This window comes from Lygodium microphyllum, chromosome 20, assembly GCF_053477565.2.
Source record: "Lygodium microphyllum isolate KBCC chromosome 20, Lygodium_microphyllum_v1.1.10, whole genome shotgun sequence".
Classification (NCBI taxonomy): Eukaryota; Viridiplantae; Streptophyta; class Polypodiopsida; order Schizaeales; family Lygodiaceae; genus Lygodium; species Lygodium microphyllum.
Window position 1 is genome coordinate 101,100,261 of NC_141154.1, and position 21,710 is coordinate 101,121,970.

Sequence of the window (21,710 nt, forward strand, 5' to 3'; positions counted from 1 at the left end):
TAATCCATACTATTTACCATGATGTCTCTTAACTCTTTGACAAATCAAACATTCAGAAACAAAGTTGGATACATCAGTGTCCATATGCGGCCAATAAAAATCTTTAGTTAATGTACGTAAAGTAGATATGATACCTCTATGACCTTGATATGGGAGACAATGAATCTCATTCAAAACAAAATATTTGAATGGAATTGTAACACACAATCTCTTTTCATAAAACATAAATCCATCATTATATGACAATGAATCAATAGGAATCAAGTTACTTTGAACTAATTTATTCCAATTAGCATGAAAAGTAATATCCTGATGATAAGTATCTTTCATAGCAATCAAAGAATCAAAAGATATAATAGAAATATTATAAATGGCATGTCTTCTACTTAATGCATCAGACACTACATTTTCTTTACCGGGTTGATATTGAATGATAGGATGAAAACTTTGAATAAAATATGCCCATTTGATATGTCGGTCAGATATTTGGGGTTGGCCAAGTTAATATCTAATACTTTGTTGATCGGTCTTAATCATAAATTCTGAACCCATTAAGTAGTGTTTCCACTATCTTAATGCTTGTACAACAGCTAATAGTTCTTTGTCATATGTGGAATATTTCAGTTTAGAGGGTTTCAGCTTACAACTAGAATAGGCTATAGGATGATTATCCTACATAAGTACAACTCCTATTCCTGATCCACTAGCATCGGTCACTACTACAAAGAATGGCCTATTAAAATCAAGCAACTGTAGGACAGGGGCATGGGTTAAGGTATATTTCAATAAGTCAAAGGATTTCTCTTGATTTTCGGACCAATGATAAACAATTCCTTTCTTCAGAAGTTTCGTTAATGGTAAACCAAGTAAGGAAAAATTACGTACAAACTTCCTATAGAAACTAGCAAGACCAAGGAATGAACGTAACTCATGCACATTTTTAGGTACAGGCCAATTCAATATTGCATCTATTTTCTTAGGGTCAACTTTAATTCCATCAGATGATACAATATGACCTAAATACTCAATTTCTGTTTTAAAGAATTCACTCTTTTCAGGGTTTGCAAACAGTTGATAATCCTTTAGTAATTGGAAAACCAATGACAAATGCTCATAATGTTATTTCTCATTTTGACTAAACACCAAAATATCATCAAAGAAGACAATTACACAATACTGATATTTTAAAAATATACGGTTCATCATTCTACTAAATGTAGCAGGTGCATTAGTCAATCCGAATGACATCACTAAAAATTCATAATGACCAAACTATGTCCTAAATGCAGTCTTGAATATGTCTGACTTATCTAGTCTCACCTGATGATAACCGGACTTAAGGTCTATTTTACTAAACATAGCAGAGCCTTGCAGTTTGTCCATAAGATCATCAACTCTAGGAATGGGATACCTATTCTTTACAGTGATCTTATTGAAAGCTCGATAGTCAATGCACATACGATAGGTATTATTCTTTTTCTTGACTAACAGAACAGGTGCATCGAATGGAGAACTACTAGGTCTAATCAATCCTCTATTTATTAATTCCTCAACTTGACTTTGAATTTCTTTTTGCTCTATCTGGTTATGCCTATATGATGCTTTGCAAGGTGGTTGTGTACCGAGAATCAAATCTATTTTATGGTCTTCTGAACGTAAAGGAGGTAAACTAGGTGATAGGTCTTCGGCAAAACAATCCTTAAAATGTGCAAGAAATTCTTTATGCCTAGGATGCATATGATTTTCTTTGGTTTGCAATTCATTCACCCAAATGAGATAGGATTTACTACTCTTACGTAATGCATGTTTAGCTTGAGTATGCGAAAGTAGTGGAAAAATATTAGATACATGCATACCATACAAAGTAATAGGTTTTTCTTGAAAATTAATATTCATTGAATGTGTGGAATAATCTATATCTGGATTATGCTGGTGACGCCAAGGCATACCTAAAATAATGTCACTCGACTGTAATGGAACAACTAGGAAATTTCTTCTTTCTGTGTATTGACCAATTTGAATCTCTAAGTCATGCACTTCCTGTATACCATTATACCTAGTGCCTAAGAATGCTGCTTTGATGTGATAATGCGTAGGTACAGTCTGTAACTTCAATTCCTTTACTAACTTTGCTGAAATAAAATCATGAGTACTACCGTCATCATGCAAAATAATCTTTTCCATTCCATGCACCAAACATTTCATAGTCAATAAAGAATGTGGAGTTGGCATACCTGGTAAAGTATCCGAAGGAGTAGTAGTGTCGTCCTCATCTTCTGTAAAATCAAGCATATCTTCATGTTCTTCATCGTCCATTGCTCCAAGGTAGTTGATATGGGCAGGTAGCCTCTTCGAATGGCAATTTGCTGCTAGATGTCCAGACTGGTGGCATTTATAACATACTATTGGCTTGGCTTTGGTTACATTGTTTATAATGGCAGGAAGTCTAGGAACATTAGGATTTGGTTGTGGAATAGGCTTAGGGTTTTGATTAACATTGGATGGTAAAGCAGGTGGTTTTGCCCAATTTTTATGGAAAGATGATGAAGTGAAACGACCTTGATTAAATCTTCTAAAATTGGAATTGAATTGCTTAGATCCATAGTTACCATTGGCTTGGAATTGCTGTGGACATCTGTCTCTATCTCGCAGCTTGTCTTCAGTGTCGTGAGCTAGTGAAATGGCGTCTTCAAGAGTAGCAGGTTTAAACATGTTAACTTCAGCGTAGTAATGCACAAGGAGTCTAGACATATACTTGCGCTTGTGTGTTGCTTCAGGTACGTCTTCAAGCATGCATAACTGGAGTAGTGCATTCCAAAAACGCTCTGTGTACTGAGGAATAGACTCACGATCCCGTTTGCTGAAGAAGATCCCATTGCTTTATAGCTTTCTCATGAAATTGTGGAGGAAGGAAATTCTGCATAAACTTCTTCTTGAAATTCTCCCAGGTAGCGGGACAATCTATACTCTTGCGTACTACAGTCCACCAAAGAGATGCTATGTCCACTAAATGATTAGTCACACACTTGATTTTATCTTTTTCTGCATAGGTTTCCTCATGGAAATAGTCGTCAAACTGACTAATGAATGCAAGAACAGTTTTTCCCTCTCGTATGCCATTGAAAGTACGGAATTTGAAACTTCTTTTACTTATCTTTTATTCCTTGCAGATGGTTTGAGCTTCGAGAGTTGCATCGATCGTACGTCGGATAAGATCTTCAGATTGAGGTTCTTCTTTGTCGGTAGACGATCTTTGTAAATTTGCCAATTGAACTTGCAATGCTTGCTTAGCCCTTCGTTCTTCAACCAATTGCATCATAATTAAGTCCAGCTTTTGCTCCATCGTAGGTTCAGGTAGGTCGCCTTCAGCCATAAGATCATCCATATGTGGTTCCGTCATCCTACAAAACTCAAAAGACCTTTCTCACTCAAAATCAAGTTAGCGGGATGAGCGTAGCTCAAGTTCGGGAATACAAGGCTTATGTAGTTTTGGGTGTGGCTTTCACAATCTTTGGAAAATCTGTGTTTTATCCTTCTTCATATGCTGAAAATGCTTCAGCAAACGTGCTTATGGATAGAGTACCTTCCAATGAACAACTTTGCAGTTCAGAGTTTCTGCGCAGGAACAATCCTTCTATGAGTTTTGGACAGAAGTCAGTTTTGACTCTAGTTGACTTGTCTGACTTGCAGAGTACCAAACTAATGTGACTTGCAGAGTTTGTTGACTTGCAGAACTTGCTTGCTTTATGGAACTTGCACGACTTCAACTTGATAGACTTGCTGAATCTGGTTGTGTGACCTGATTGACTGAAGCTTAGGTAACTTGTTGTTTTGGTAAGTAATCTTTAGCTTACTACCAAAACCTAAAATCGTTGGGGAGGGGCCGTTTTTCAGCCAACGGCGCAAAAATCGGAGGTATTAAGATACCTCGCGCTGACGAATTGAAGCTTTTAGCTTCTTAAAGCTTAAGCTAAGCTTCTTAAGCTTTAGTTTTTAAAGATTGAAGATATTGAGTTATGGGGTTTATGACTTATCTCTCTGTTCTTGACGACTTGATGAACAAGATGTAGGAGTGGTCCTCCGCCTCTGCAGACCGGTCCGTCGCGATCCGATGATGGAAACAGGGGTTCTTGATCGCCAAAAATCTGCATGTATCGACCGTTCCCGATGAGATTGACCGTAGAGCCCGATCGTTCCAGGAGCTCCTTCTTCGCACGAGATGAATAGCGATTAGAAGCTCTTGATCTCAGCTTCGCTCTGATACCACTGGTGCGCAGATGGGATGCTGTACGCTCGCGTAGTGAATGTCGGAAGGTCCCCAATAACAATAGAACTCTACTTTTTACACAAATTACAAGGTAAGAAGCATGAACGACAAGAGCAAGAGACCAATTGGGTGCAATCTCCCCCCATGCCTTGTGTGAGCACTCCACAAAGCATGTATTTTATGTATTATTTATCTTCAAGCTCAAATAATAGCCCAAATTATAAAATAGCAAGCTTTTAGCTTTTGAGTTTGCTTTAACAGAAAATAGGAATAAAGCTAATGAACGGTGCCCAAAGAGTCTGGCACGCCCAATACAATGTCCAAATAGAAATAACATAATCGTGCGCCCATGCGCATATAAAATAATAAATATCCCACGCCTTAATAAATAAGCGTGATAAAATATAGGCGCCATGCCTAAGGCATACGCCCATCAAAATATAATCCATAAATCGAATACTCGCTATCCTCCAATGCTTTCCTCCGCCACTGCTGCTATCTCTACACATCAACTAAAGCATTCACAATCGTTAGTAAAATAATACAATTAAACTGACAAAAGTGAATACCTAGCAGTCTTCAGCTACATAAATAAATCAACTGGTTAGAAATAAATCCTAACCTTAATTTATTACAAGTGCGCACTCTAAACTCATAAACGTTTATTAATCCAATATGCATTTTTCGGAATCACCCGCTATGGAATCATCCATATACACACTAAATTAATGAAACGCCCGAAAAGGACAGGCATCCCCATCAACTTCTCGCACAAAGAATCTACTTTGTGTATGAGCCCCGATCATCAAAGTTTACGGAATCCACCGTAAAACCTCACGGAATCCACCGTGAAATATGCCTCCTGGCATCATACCCCTAGGGTGGGATAGCAATTGACCTCAATTGCTATTAGCTCAATGTGGAGCTAACAGAGTGGGGAAAGCATTTAAGTCTCTAGCGTGCATCCATTGTGCTTCCTCTACAGGATGGTTCTTAAATTTAACTAGATATCTAGAATATCTTAGGTCAGTTCTAGTGGTCATAAAGTCAGTATCTATGATAGCTTCAGGTTCAAGTATTTCAGTCTCTTCCTCTAACAAAGGTGGGTTTTCATAAACAGGGTGTACAGGTAATTGGCCTCTAAAAAGTCACAATAAACTAATGTGAAATGTGTTGTGAATTTTCCAGTGAGGTGGTAATTCTAACTTGAATGCATTGTCATTAATTTTATAAATGATCCTAAATTGTCCATAGAATCTAGGGGCTAATTTCACAACTGGGTGTCTATCTACACTTTGTAGCCTACGTTTTTCTATTCTCAACCAAACATAGTCATCAATTTTGAAATTAATTGCTTGTCTTTTCTTATTGGCTTGTTTGGTATATGATTGCTAGGCTTTGGCAATCATGTCTTTAACCTCATCAAAAATAGTATTATGCATACTAGCAATATCATCAGCACTTTGAATTCTATTTGGCAAAGACGCAACAGGTGTAGATAATCTATAACCATAAATCACTTCAAATAGTGCTTTCTTTGTAGATGTGTGTGGTGTATTATTATATGCAAACTGTAATAAATGATAATGTCTGTCTCATGTCTGAGGTTTAGAAATAGTATATGCACGTAAAAGATCTAGAATAGTGCTATTAGTTGCTTCTATTTGTCCATTAGTATCATGATAAAATGCAGATGAGAAATCAATCTTTGTGCCTAGGTTACCAAACAGAGTAATCCAAAAGTTGTTACAAAATCTAGAATCACGGTCAGAAATAATAACTTTTGGCAATCCATGGTTAGTGAAAACAGTTTTCAAAAACAATTGTGCTGCTTGTGATGATGTTGAAGTTTTCTTACATGGAATGAAATATGCTTGTTTACTAAATCTATCTACTACTGTCCAAATCATATCATGGTTAGATTTAGTATTAGGTAAACCAGTAATAAAATCCATAGAAATTTTTTTCCAAGGTTTAGATGGAATAGACAAAGGCATAAGTAATCCATACCGTTTACCATGATGTCTCTTAACTCTTTGACAAATTAAACATTCAGAAACAAAGTTGGATACATCAGTGTCCATATGCGGCCAATAAAAATCTTCAGTTAATGTACGTAAAGTAGATATGATACCTCTATAACCTTAATATGGGAGACAATGAATCTCATTCAAAACAAAAGATCTGAATGAAATTGTAACACACAATCTCTTTTCATAAAACATAAATCCATCATTATATGACAATGAATCAATAGGAATCAAGTTATTTTGAACTAATTTATTCCAATCAGCATGAAAAGTAATATCCTTATGATAAGTATCATTTATAGCAATGAAAGAATCAAAAGATATAATAGAAATATTATGAATGGCAGGTCTTTTACTTAATGCATCAGCCACTACTTTATTTTTTCCGGGTTGATATTGAATGATAGGATGAAAACTTTGAATAAAATATGTCCATTTAATATGTCGGTCAGATATTTGGGGTTGGCTAAGTAAATGTCTAATACTTTGTTGATCGGTCTTAATCATAAATTTTGAACCCATTAAGTAGTGTTTCCACTGTCTTAATGCTTGTACAATAGCTAATAGTTCTTTGTCATATGTGGAATATTTCAGTTCAGAGGGTTTCAGCTTACAACTAGAATAGGCTATAGGATGATTATCCTGCATAAGTACAGCTCCTATTCTTAATCCACTAGCATCTGTCACTACTAGAAAGAATAGCCTATTAAAATTAGGCAATTGTAGGACAGGGACATGGGTTAAGGCATATTTCAAAAGTCAAAGGATTTCTGTTGATTTTCAGACCAATGATAAACAATTCCTTTCTTCAAAAGTTTGGTTAATGGTAAAGAAAGTAAGGAAAAATTACGTACAAACTTCCTATAGAAACTAGCAAGACCAAGGAATGAGCCTAACTTATGCATATTTTTAGGTACAGGCCAATTCAATATTGCATCTATTTTCTTAGGGTCAACTTTAATTCCATCAGATGATACAATATGACCTAAATACTCAATTTCTGTTTTAAAGAATTCACTCTTTTCAGGGTTTGCATACAGTTGATTATCTTTTAGTAACTAGAAAACCAATGACAAATGCTCATAATGTTCTTTCTCATTTTGACTAAACACCAAAATATCATCAAAGAAGACAATTATACAATACTGATATTTCAAAAATATACGGTTCATCATTCTACTAAATGTAGCATGTGCATTAGTCAATCTGAATGGCATCACTAAAAATTCGTAATGACCAAACTGTGTCCTAAATGCAGTCTTGAATATGTCTGACTTATCTAGTCTCACCTGATGATAACCGGACTTAAGGTCTATTTTACTAAACATAGCAAAGCCTTGCAATTTGTCCATAAGGTCATCAACTCTAGGAATGGGATACCTATTCTTTACAGTGATCTTATTTAAAGCTCTATAGTCAATGCACATACGATAGGTATTATTCTTTTTCTTGACTAACAGAACAGGTGCACCGAATGGAGAACTACTAGGTCTAATCAATCCTCTATTTAGTAATACCTCAACTTGACTCTGAATTTTTTTTTGCTCTATCTAGTTATGCCTATATGGTGCTTTGCAAGGTGTTTGTGTACCAGGAATCAAATCTATTTTATGGTCTTCTGAACGTGAAGGAGGTAAACCAGGTCGTAGGTCTTCGGCAAAACAGTCCTTAAAATGTGTAAGAAATTCTTTATGCTTAGGATGCATATGATTTTCTTTGGCTTGCAGTTCATTCACCCAAATGAGATAGGATTTACTACTCTTGCGTAATGCACGTTTAGCTTGAGTATACGAAAACAGTGGAAAAACCTTAGATGCATACATACCATACAATGTAATAGGTTTTCCTTAAAAATTAATATTCATTGAATGTGTGGAATAATCTATATCTGGGTTATGTTGGTGATGCCAAGGCATACCTAAAATAATGTCACTAGACTGTAATGGAATAACTAGGAAATTTCTTCTTTCTGTGTATTGACCAATTTGAATCTCTAAGTCATGTACTTCCTGTGTACCATTATATCTAGTGCCTAAGAATGCTGCTTTGATGCGATAATGCATAGGTACAGTCTGTAACTTCAATTCCTTTACTAACTTTGCTAAAATAAAATCATGAGTACTACCGTCATCAGGCAAAATAATCTTTTCCTTTCCATGCACCAAACATTTCATAGTCAATAAAGAATGTGGAGTTGGCATACCTGGTAAAGTATCCGAAGGAGTAGTAGTGTCGTCCTCATCTTCTGTAAAATCATGCATATCTTCATGTTCTTCATCGTCCATTGCTCCCAGGTAGTTGATATGGACAGGTGGCTTCTTCGAATGGCAATTTGCTACTAGATGTCCAGACCGGTTGCATTTATAACATACTATTGGCTTGGCTTTGGTTACAATATTTGCAATGGCAGGAAGTCTAGGGACATTAGGATTCGGCTGTGGAATAGGCTTAGGGTTTTGATTGACATTGGATGGTAAAGTAGGTGGTTTTGCCCAATTTTTACGAAAACATGATAAAGTGCAACGACCTTGATTAAATCTTCTAAAATTGGAATTGAATTGCTTAGATCCATAGTTACCATTGGCTTGGAATTGCTGTGGACGTCTGTCTCTACCTCGCAGCTTGTCTTCAGTGTCGTGAGCTAGTGAAATGGCGTCTTTAAGAGTAGCAGGCTTGAACATGTTAACTTTAGCGTAGTAATGCCCAAGGAGTCCAGACATATACTTGCGCTTGTGTGTCGCTTCAGGTATGACTTCAAGCATGCGTAATTGGAGTAGTGCATTCCAAAAACGCTCTGTGTACTGAGGAATAGGCTCACGATCCCGTTTGCTGAAGAAGATCCCATTGCTTTATAGCTTTCTCATGAAATTGTGGAGGAAGGAAATTCTGCATAAACTTCTTCTTGAAATTCACCCAGGTAGCGGGACAATCTATACTCTTGCGTACTACAGTCCATCAAAGAGATGCTCTGTCCACTAAATGATTAGTGACACACTTGATTTTATCTTTTTCTGCATAGGTTTTCTCATGAAAATAGTCGTCAAATTGACTAATGAATGCAAGAACAGTTTTTCCCTCTCATATGTCATTGAAAGTACGGAATGTGAAACTTCTTTTACTTATCTTTGATTCCTTGCGGATGGTTTGAGCTTCGAGAGTTGCGTCGATGGTACGTCAGAGAAGATCTTCAGATTGAGATTCTTCTTTGTCGGTAGACGATCTTTGTAAATTTGCCAATTGAACTTGTAATGCTTGCCTAGCCCTTCGTTCTTCATCCAATTGCATCACAATTAAGTCCAGCTTTTGCTCCATCGTAGGTTCAGGTAGGTCACCTTCAGCCATAACATCATCCATATGTGGTTCTGTCATCCTACAAAACTCAAAAGACCTTTCTCACTCAAAATCAAGTTAGCGGGATGAGCGTAGGTCAAGTTCGAGAATACAAAGCTTATGTAGTTTTGGGTGTGGCTTTCACAATCTTTGGAAAATCTGTGTTTTATCCTTCTTCGTATGCTGAAAATGCTTCAGCAAACCTGCGTATGGGTAGAGTACCTTCCAATGAACAACTTTGCAGTTCGGAGTTTCTGCACAGAAACAACCCTTCTATGAGTTTTGGACAGAAGTCAGTTTTGACTCTAGTTGACTTGTCTGACTTGCAAAGTACCAAACTAATGTAACTTGCAGAGTTTGTTGACTTGCAGAACTTGCTTGCTTTATGGAACTTGCACTACTTCAACTTGATAGACTTGCTGAATCTAATTGTGTGACCTGACTAACTGATGCTTAGGTAACTTGTTGTTTTGGTAAGTAAGCTTTAGCTTACTACCAAAATGTAAAATCGTAGGGGAGGGGGCCGTTTTTTACCCAACCGTGCAAAAATCAGAGGTATTAAGATATCTCGCGCTGACGAATTGAAGCTTTTAGCTTCTTAAAGCTTAAGCTAAGCTTCTTAAGCTTTAGTTTTTAAAGCTTGAAGATATTGAGTTATGGGGTTTATGGCTTATCTCTCTCTTCTTGACGACTTGATGAACAAGATATAGGAGTGGTCCTCCGCCTCTACAGACCGGTCCATCGTGATCTGATGATGGAAACAAGGGTTCTTGATCGCCAGAAATCTGCCTGTATCGACCGTTCGCAACGAGATTGACCGTAGAGCCCTATCGTTCCAGAAGCTTCGCCTTCGCACGAGATGGGTAGCGATTGGAAGCTCTTGATCTGAGCTTCGCTCTAATACCACTAGTGCGCAGATCGGATGTTGTACGCTCGCGTAGTGAATGCCGGAAGGTCCCCAAGAATAATAGAACTCTACTTTTTGCACAAATTACAAGGTAAGAAGCATGAACGACAAGAGCAAGAGACCAATTGGGTGTAATCTCCCCCCATCCCTTGTGTGAGCACTTCACAAAGCATGTATTTTATGTATTATTCATCTTCAAGCTCAAATAATAGCCCAAATTACAAAATAGCAAGCTTTTTGCTTTTGAGTTTTCTTTAACATAAAATAGGAATAAAGCTAATGGACGGTGCCCAAAGAGTCTGGCACGCCTAATACAATGTCCAAATAGAAATAGCATAATCGTGCACCCATGCGCATACAAAATAATAAATATCCGACGCCTTAATAAATAGGCGTGACAAAATATAGGCGCCATGCCTAAGGAATGCGCCCATCAAAATATAATCCATAAATCGAATACTCACTATCCTCCAATGCTTTCCTCCGCCATTGCTGATATCTCTACACATCAACTGAAGCATTCACAATTGTTAGTAAAATAATACAATTAAACCGGCAAAAGTGAATACCTAGCAGTCTTCAGCTACATAAATAAATCAACTGGTTAGAAATAAATCCTAACCTTAAAATTATTACGAGTGCGCACTCTAAACTCATAAACGTTTATTAATTTAATATGCATTTTGCGAAATCACCCGCTATGGAATCACCCATGTACACACTAAATTAATGAAACGTTCGAAAAGGACAGGCGTCCCCATCAACTTCTTGCACAAAGAATCCACTTTGTGTATGAGCCCCGGTCATCAAAGTTTACGGAATCCACCGTAAAACCTCATGGAATCCACCGTGGCACGCAATCCACCGTGAAATATGCCTGGTACGCAGATCGGATGCTGTACGCTCGCGTAGTGAATGTCGGAAGGTCCCCAAGAACAATAGAACTCTACTTTTTGCACAAATTACAAGGTAAGAAGCATGAATGACAAGAGCAAGAGACCAATTGGGTGCAACCTCCCCCCATGCCTTGTGTGAGCGCTCCACAAAGCATATATTTTATGTATTATTCATCTTCAAGCTCAAATAATAGCCCAAATTACAAAATAGCAAGCTTTTAGCTTTTGAGTTTGCTTTAACACAAAATAGGAATAAAGCTAATGGACGGTGCCCAAAGAGTCTGGCACGCCCAATACAATGTCCAAATAGAAATAACATAATCCTGTCTCCATGCGCATACAAAATAATAAATATCGGACGCCTTAATAAATAGACGTGACAAAATATAGGCGCCATGGCTAAGGTATGCGCCCATCAAAATATAATCCATAAATCGAATACTCGCTATCCTCCAATGCTTTCCTCCGCCACTGCTGCTATCTATACACATCAACTGAAGCATTCACAATCGTTAGTAAAATAATACAATTAAACCGACAAAAGTGAATACTTAGCAATCTTCAGCTACATAAATAAATCAACTGGTTAGAAATAAATCTTAACCTTAATTTATTACGAGTGCGCACTCTAAACTCATAAATGTTTATTAATTTAATATGCATTTTGCGGAATCACCCGCTATGGAATCACCCATGTACACACTAAATTAATGAAATGCCCGAAAAGGACAGGCGTCCCCATCAACTTCTCGCACAAAGAATCCACTTTGTGTATGAGCCCCGGTCATCAAAGTTTACGGAATCCACTGTAAAACCTCACGGAATCCACCGTGGCACGGAATCCACCGTAAAATATGCCTCCTGGCATCAACTACTTCCTAAGAGGCAAGTAGAAACTCATAAGCAAGTTCTCTCTTCTGTTGGTAAAGTGACATATATCCCTCATGCATGTAGAGCTATTACGCTTGCTTTCTTTAGTTCTCCGCCCTTTAAGGATTGAGCCCTTGTAGCATGAGAAGGTTTCTTTGGTTCTTGTTCTCCAAAAATCAAACGCAAGGAAAAAATTCATATGCATGTCAATCGGCCTTGCTGTAATGTGAGTTGGGAAACAAAAATTAATTTGTAAATTCCTTCTTACACATTGATCTGCTCCCTCGAATCTTCATTGGCAAGATACATATTTTCATCTCTTCATTGAAGCGGAATCCTCTAGCAATACACCGAATAGCCCAATCATAATGGGTAACAATTTTATTTTTTTTATTATCCACCTTCTTCTTTCCTAATGAATATGATGATAAATGTGACTAGACCCTCAACAAAGCACAAAGAAAAATGACTCGACTTCATTTTCTTTGCCAAATTACATATCTGTAGATTTCATTCCTCAAATCTGTCTTTGAAACCTGTGTTTCCTTCCGTATTCTCTATTCATCTCCATTCTTTTATCCATCTGAAAGAAAAAAATCCAAAGAAGATTCAAAATATTGTGTCACAACCATAACAAAACAATTCAAGTATTAAATAAGGTCACATTTTTCTACCACCAATATAGAAGTTAAAGCTCTCTATGCGAGCGCTTTCCATCAAGATAAGATACTCCTATACATTTAGGAAACTTCTGCAATCACTCACTGTGACAACTGACTCAATCACTCCACCTAGCATATATATTTGCATATCAAATTCTTGTCCCATGTCTTCAGTGGACTTCAAGGAAATCCATTGGCCCACTTTCTTCATCCAACATCGCTAATAGAAGACATGTACAATCAAGTAATGAAAAGTAACACTAGAGACCACCACTCTACACAAGAAGATGTCAACTTTGTGTATCCCACCCACCTCATTCCATCCTTTTTCAAATTTGGAATTAAGAAAGTCATCAATCATATCCTTACAAATGAACATGGAGGGACATTGATGCCTATTAGTGGTTTTGAATATATATAAGCAAAAACATGAATTGATACAAACCATGAAAGATCTATTGATCTTGAAGCTCTCTCAAAATTTAGCAAGCTATGAATGTCATCTATAATCTTCAACTTTAATGTTGAAAGCGTCCACTTATCGAGATGATTTTTTAATATACCACAACAACAAACTCGATTAAGCCCTATAATTACTGAAGGCTACATGTAGACCTATCAATCCTTCTTGAATAATGTGCCTTTTCATTTACCATGCTCATGCATTGTATTGCGTACATAAGCAGCAAATATGAAATCACAGGGTCACATTTGCTAACATGTAGATGACACTAGAATGGATTTTAGAAGAATACTACTTAGAAGGAGAGGAATAGAAGTAAGGAGGATTGTGTGATTATGGTTATATGAGCATAGAAAGATAAGAAGTTTCCTGGAATGGAAGAGAGACAATGACCAAATGCTCATGCATTGTATTGCGTACATAAATAGCACATATGGAATCACAGGGTCACATTTACTAACATCTAGATGACACTGGAATGGATTTTAGAAGAATACTACTTAGAAGGAGAGGAATAGAAGTAAGGAGGATTGTGTGATTATGGTTATATGAGCATAGAAAGATAAGAAGTTTTCTGGAATGGAAGAAAGAGAATGACCATGGAAGAGAGAGGGAATTTGGGTTTTGGGTGGCTAGGTCTAAGAGAAGTTGGGGCTTGTGTAGCTATATATACAAAAAAATGTTTTTTTTTACTATACATGACATAAGAATATGTTTTTTTTTTTAGGAGAGCCTTTTTTGGATGGGGAGAAATTTTCAAATTTTGGGTCACCTTCTTGGATGCCCAGTGGGACCCATATGAACTAAGGTGGTAAAAGTAAGGGGGGGGAGGTGATAAAAGGGAATGTAGGGAAACAAACCTATAAGTGGTAGGGACAAGGCAAAAAGGGAGCTCATAAAATATGCACACCATCCCCTCTTCCATTAGTCCACCTCAAATCTTTTATCATTAAGAGATTCATTAACTCTTAAGCGAAAGGGCCTTTCTGAGTCTATATTCCCCTTAATGCCAAGTGCATTGAGGAGGTCTCTATGTCCTATTTGGGTCAATATACCATGGTGGGCCTAGTGTCCTCTTGGAAATCAAGAGTGGTTATCGGCTTGTGCTTGGTCTAACACAACGAACTCTATGACCTTCTACAGGATGCAATTTTAGTAGGTTTGGTTTGTAACTCTTGAGTTGTAGCAATGACATGAGGCTATTGTTATTGTGATTCTCGAGTGTGAGTGTATGTGCGGGTCTATGTAGGACAAGGCAGTGCCTCCTGATGATGGGATCTTGCAATCAATGCGCTTGCATTATGATCTTTCTTCCATTAAAATGCAATGTTGTTAATTGTTTATGAGAATTAAAACAGTATGTATTGTGTGTTTGTTTAGAATAAGCAATGGCCTTTGAAGGGATCTTGCATGAGAAGTGGATTGGGGTCCTTGGCAAAGTTGATGTGATTGAGCATCGATGCTCACCTATCATTGATTTTGAGCTTCTACTATTAGCAACTCCAATAGAGGACATTTTCACTTGTGGGGGTGTTTTGTTAGGTTGCATTGTATAATTTGGGATCGATGGTAAAGTTAGTCTCCTAGGGCTAAAGGTTGAGATAACCCTTATGCTAAGAAACTTAAAGTGTATGCACTTGTCAACTTCGTGAAATGGCAGTATGTGATATATGCACTTGTTAAAACATAGAAGGAGACTGGAACGGTCGTTGTTTCTAGATTTTATACTTGCCCAATAGTGAACAACGTTGACCTCCATAGGATTGTAGTTTTACATCAATGGGCTACAACATTGGTTGGCCTAATTTTAGCTAATAAAAATATTGAAGGGTGTTGTAATTAGTACCTTTTTTAATAAGCGCATCAACTTGGTAGTACCCAATCAAATTCGGAGGTAACTGGATGGAATTATAATGTCATTCTCTATTCCTAGGTTACTGATACTAGTTGCTCGAATGTTGAAGTTTCTCTGAAGGAGATTATTTGTGGGTTGGTGGATGAGTTGTGTGTGTTGCTTCATTTATTCATATCATGTTTTCTCGATTACCCTTATGGATTGTATAGGGACATCATGCTCTTTCATGGACAACTTGTGCAAATAATGTCCTACCAAGAAGATAGTACCATTTAATATAGCTTCTATTGAGGTTACCAATACCATCTCTATTTCTCTACATGCTCAATATGTTGGGGCCATTGGCTACACTCTTATTCTTTCAAGAGCTTGAATGCATGTATCGTAGAGTAGCTCTAGCTCTAGCCTAGTCATTCGCACATGGATTGAAGCAAACCATTAATACAAGTATACAGTCACGTCCCTCCTAGCAAGAACGTCACAAGCTCTAGCTTTACAATCCAAGTGAGCACTCCATTGCTCCTCAACCCTCTACAACCCTCATCACATAAGAGAAAGCATGGTGGATATGAGAGAGTACTAGAGAGGAAGCTAGAGGTTTTGCTCTCTTGGTCCCTCATTAGTTGCTCTCTCTCTCCTCCTCAGTCTCACACTCTCTTGCACAAGGCTTTAGAGCAGGAAAGTAGAGGAGAAAAGTTTGCACACACAATAACCATTTCCATTCAAGCTTATTACTTTTATATATGAATTCTAGCGTTAGGATTTTTCATTTCCCTTGATGAGTCTTCTCTCTTTTCCACAATTTTAGTCCTTTTTTCTATATACTCTTTAACAATTTTAATGAAAGAATAGTGCTACTCTTCAAAAATTAATACAAGGCTTTGAATAATTAATAAATTTTCACATTAAATGTGTAACTAAAAAGTAAAATGTCCTCATGCGTGCTTCTAAACATGTTAGCATTTTTCCCTCTCTTAATGTAGTGTTAGTCCCATGGCACTCTCACTCTCTCTCCAAAAACGACTAGAAAATTGAGATTGGTAAAGCATGCTAGAATAATTGACACAACAATTTTGATGGAGAGGGTGCTTGAATGGTGATGGTGAAGGTTGGATAGGGTGGAGAAAAGAAGGGACATCAAGATTAGAGGTAGGGAAGTTCATAGGAAGAGGTAGATGTGGGCCACCGATGTTGATGGGTCTTCAAATGCTCCAAGTAGATGTCATGTTGTAGTCCACTCCCTGAGGGGGATAACTACCTGTCAGTGATGTGAAGTGCTTGTGTAGTGGAACTAGAAGATGGATCAAGTTCCAAGTAAACATGGAGCATTGTCCCACATTTGAGGACCTAGTTTGTGGAAGATTCTAGTGTTGTGATGACTTGAGGGAGATAAGTGTGCCAAGCAAACTTGGGATGCCCTACCCTTAACATACCCTAAAGTGGTGATGTGGGGGGATTAGCTAGAGGATGGACCCCTAGGTGCTATGAACATTGCTTTTTTTCTTTTCTTCTTCTTCTTCTTCTTCTTCTTCTTGTGTGAGTGGAATGATGGATAAGTAGGCATATTACTCTAAGAGCTGGCTTAAGTGCATATTGAAGGCATTCCATGTTGACCATGTATTCTCTCAATGAATTGTGCAACTATAGGGATGATACAAAGTAGAAGAGATGTGTACAAAATGCAAACCGACTATCCACCATATCCTCTAGTAGCTCAATACAATAAAGAGGCAATAGTGTGGCTCAAAGATGATCATATCATCACCACTCAGTCAATTCCTATGTTTGCATTAAAAAACATTGGCAAAAGTGACTCCTCATATGAGTAATGAGGAGCTGGAGATAGTTGTATGTAGTGATAAAAGAAGGATCAAGGTAGTTAGTGAATCGTCTCACAAAGATGGTTAACAATGGGATGAGGTCAACTAGCTAGAACATGTAGCTCTTCTTGTCATTGGCTCTTATATTGGCGATTTTGGGAAAGTTATATCTACCATGTTCTCCTTCTATATATCCCTTACCATGTCAAGAGAAGGGTAGGGCCAACGAAGTAGGTTTACCTTTGTAACACTGCTTAAGTAGACAAAGGCTTGCCAAGCTATTTTGTCATTTTCTAGGATGGAGTATCTCCACTCTGGTTGCCCTGGACATGCTTCCCGTGGCATAATGGTGAGATACATCCTTTTCCCTCCCATGACCTAGCAAGATTCCTTGAAAGCCTCTGTATAAAGTTGCCCTATCCACTTTTCTATTATGCTCTTAGCTGCCCTAATGAGCACTCAAACTGTATGTGGAGATAGTGGTTCCTTAAACTTGTTTTTCTCATCCACCTTAAAGTTGAAAATCAATGTATTATTTTATTCTTCGTGTGCTTGGTATTTTTTTACTTCTCCTTTGGGATTTACTTACTCTACATCAACTAGAAGTTCTGAGGGAAGGGGACAATCAACAACCTTCTACGAGTATACTTGCAATTCCTCAATCATGGCTTCATAAGCTTCTTTTTGTTCTAAGGTTTCTTCTATTGTGTGTTCCACTAGTTCTCTAAAAGTTTGAAAGGTCAGGTAGATCAGGGGGAGGAGTCATTGTAGCTAGTGGCTCCAAACTTAGTGAAGACTTAGGGGAAGAAGATTCTTCCTCTATTAGTCTCATCACTTCTATCTCATGTTTCTTGTATCCCTTCTATAATAGGTTTCTTATTACCTTCTATTTTGTTGGCTCGGCGGTCAACAAGCATAGCTTCTTGATTTGCTTCTTTCCCTTCTAGAGACTTTGCATTGTCCCTACTTGTGTCTTAAGATCATTGGGATTCTCGAATAATGTTATGCATACTTTAGTGCATGTCTCAATATAGATTTCCTATTGCCTGATAAGGATACAATTATAGGCATCCAACTAGATCTTATACTAGATTTCTTGATACAAGGCAATGCCTAAATCATTGGACAGTTTCAGGAGCATTTCTCCTTGCAATCTCAAGGTTTTTTCCTCACAAAATTCATAGCCTACCTCAACTAACGAATGATAGTATGTTGTAGGGCATCGAAGGTTACTTTTGAGTACTCTCATCCCTACAAATGCAATTGGTTATCTCTGTCTTGTTGTTGCATCTTGGCTTTTTCCTAGGAAATTACCACTTTACTTTCAATGAGTGCATGAATCAATTGTAGATTTTCATCCTTTAGTCTTTCATTATCTATCTGATATGGTTATTCATCCGAGAAAATCACAAAAAAATATGTCTAACACTTTGTTGATTTTTTGTACATTTGGAGGTTTGAAATAAAGAAGAGAGTGGGAACAATCTCTTGGGAAATCCAAGAAATCACTGGATGGAAATATTTCATGGACCGGTTTACCAAGGGGGGGTGAAGAGTAAAGATCAATGGAGGAAGGTGAAGGGAAAATCTGTAATGTGAAAAGAAAAGACATGAAATGGATTTGGAGCCATCCAAAGGGCATGTGAGGCTCATAATGTCATGGCTTTGGATTCTTATGATAATTCAAACAAATGGGACCCTTCTTGGAAGCATTAGTGGAAGAAAAATCGGGCACATAATTTTGTAAGATTTTTTAAAAATACTTTCACTCCAATCCAAAAAAGCTTTTCAACATGAAAGTTGTAGCGCATGAGCTGAAGTTTTGACTTGTATTTTTTTATAATTTTTTGGAGCTACAAGTCGAGATATATGGCCAAAATGATGAACTCCAACTTTTTCCAACAGCAGTGGAGACTACCTTCCAATTTTATACACACCCACACTTTCTTCCCCACACTTAACACTTCCATAAAACATCATTTATTAGACTCCCAACCCTTTTCCCTCTCTTTTCCTATCTCTCAAGCTAATAAACCATTAGAATTACCCTACTAAATCACCTCAAATCATCCTTAATTGTAATAGTAATGTATGAATTCTCACTACTCTCTCTCCGTTATTACTAGATATTATCTTATTTTATGAATATTCTCTATATTTTTTTATAGGAGAGCTCTTGGACTCCTATGGGGGGAGAATGGAGACAACTTACCTATGATGGAACTTGATTAAGTACAAAATTGGTCAACAAAACATCTAGATGGAGCTTACACATTGGTGGAACTGCCTTAATGCAGCTTTGGTGGTGTTACTTTCTATTTTATCTTAACCTCCTCTCTAAATATCCTCAAGGCCTATATAAAGAGACCTTCTTCTTTGTAATTTGCAAGAGAGAGCCAAGAGGCCTTCTTCAGCCCTATTGAGCCTTCCCCATTCTCTCTCATGAGCTTATGCATGCTCTACAATGTAATAAGCCCATGCTATTAGTGTCCATATTATGTATGTTGGTCTCCCAAGGAAGCCCAAGAAAGGAAGTATGCTTATCGGATAACGGCACGTATGCGGGTAATAGGTGTTCACCTTAGAAATTCCATTCTTTCACAATAGAAAAAATCATGTTGCCATCAATTACTAGTTTCTCATAATGGTGGTGAGTATTTTGCAAACAAAGTGAAGGCCGTTTCGGGAGGTCCTCATCTCCAAATCATCAAATCCCTCTCTTTCTGGCCTAATCCACATCAAAGGAGGACAATTATGCATGAACGGTGTGGAGTTTTGTAGAAGTACAAAGTATGCAGACTACCTTCAACTGTTACTAGCTCAAAGGTTTGGTGTGGTTAAAAAGGTGGCCATCACACCTTATGAAATATATGTCACTGAGGATGGACACACTAAGACAAGAACAATCACTGGTGAGCAAATTCTCCGTATAGCAAAGTTGGTGGGTTCTAGAAAGAAACACTCTGGGAAAAATCCTTTATAATTCAAGAAATTGCATTTTCTCTACTTCCTTAAGTAGTCTCCACTTATGAATAACAATAATGACCCAAATTTCTACACCTTTCACTCTATACAAAACATCTGAGTTAATGTATGCATCAGTAGGAAGATTTTCTTCTAGCGGCATCTTGTCATGTACTTTGGGGCTGAAAGATTAAGGGAGATTCTTCTATCACCAGAACCTATAATCTTTCCAATACTAGACTATAATGCATCCTTTAATATACATGTCTTTATTTTATTATAATAGTTTCTCATGAATCACTGCAAGTTGTATGGACCAATCCAACCTCTTGCTATACAAACTGTGCATATTATAGCTAGTACAAAGCTTAGAATCCAAGGCATTATTAGAAGCATACTGGGGCCTAGACGTCTTGCTGAAATCAATGCATCTGTGAACCCATTCATCCTCCCTCTCATAAAATACAACTTAAGTCTAGACGTGTTCATCTTTGTACTCTACTAAGGTAACATGGCATTTCCAAGCTTCTTTGGGTGTAATGGAAAAAATGCAGTGGATTTTTTGGACAACCTTGAGATGGCCTTCTTTGTCTCTAGGAGGGATGATGAAGCATTAAAGTTTAGGGCTTTTCCTTTGGTACTCAAGGAATAAGTTAGAATGTGGTTCCAAACTCTAAATCTGGTCCAAAGAGCTGAATGGGAGGGATTGAAGGCAACTTTGTTGTAGAGATTTCAATAAACTAACTCAGCTGAAGAGTTATAGCAACAGCTTTTGGCCCTCCATCAAAGTGATTCTTATGGTTATGCGACTTATAAGGAAGGGTTTTTGAAGCTTTGGGGGCAATGGTCAGACTCACTGAATCCTGGTGAGAGAGCTCCAAACTGCCTTCAAAAGGATCGATTTATTTCAGGTTTGTACCTATTGCTCAAAGACAAGGTAAATGTGAAATTTTCAAATACTTTTGAATATGCTTTGAGAATCACTAGGAAAAATAATCGAAAGATTCTCTACCAAGCCCAAGCTAGCCAAGCAGTTTTGAAAAACAACATCACAACTATGGAGGCCTCTCAAGTTCCCCCAAATGTATCTAATGCATCAGGCCTTGTTAGAGGTCAAGAAGACATGATCCAACAAAAAAATAATCTTACTAATCAACTAGAGGGTTTGAGAGTGAATCTTGTGCAAGGTGCAAGAAGACCTATCGAGGGGAATGGTGGGAATCGACCACAAATGCGGCGACAAGCAAGGGAGATGTGTTACAACTGTGGAGAAAATGAACATGGCATGTACAATTGTCCTCACCCTAGAAGATATGATCACTCCGCCAAAGGTCCTAGACAACAAGTAAGCCCTCCTCGTGCTAGGACTCAAGAGCAAGAGCAGTTATGACCTACGATTTTACAACCACCTTATGTTCGAGCTGAAACCCTTGCGCTTCAACCAAATGTTAATGTCATAAAAATAGAAGAGGTGGTCAGCGATAGAAGGCTCTAAGAAGAAATAGCGAGAGGTAATATGAAGGTAGATGTAGTAGAGACCGTGCCTATCAAGTGGGTACGTGTCCAAATTGAGACAAGCAAGGAAGCAATCAATGAGGCAAGTACATCACGGGTACCTAGAGATGAACGAAAAAAGAAAATGACTC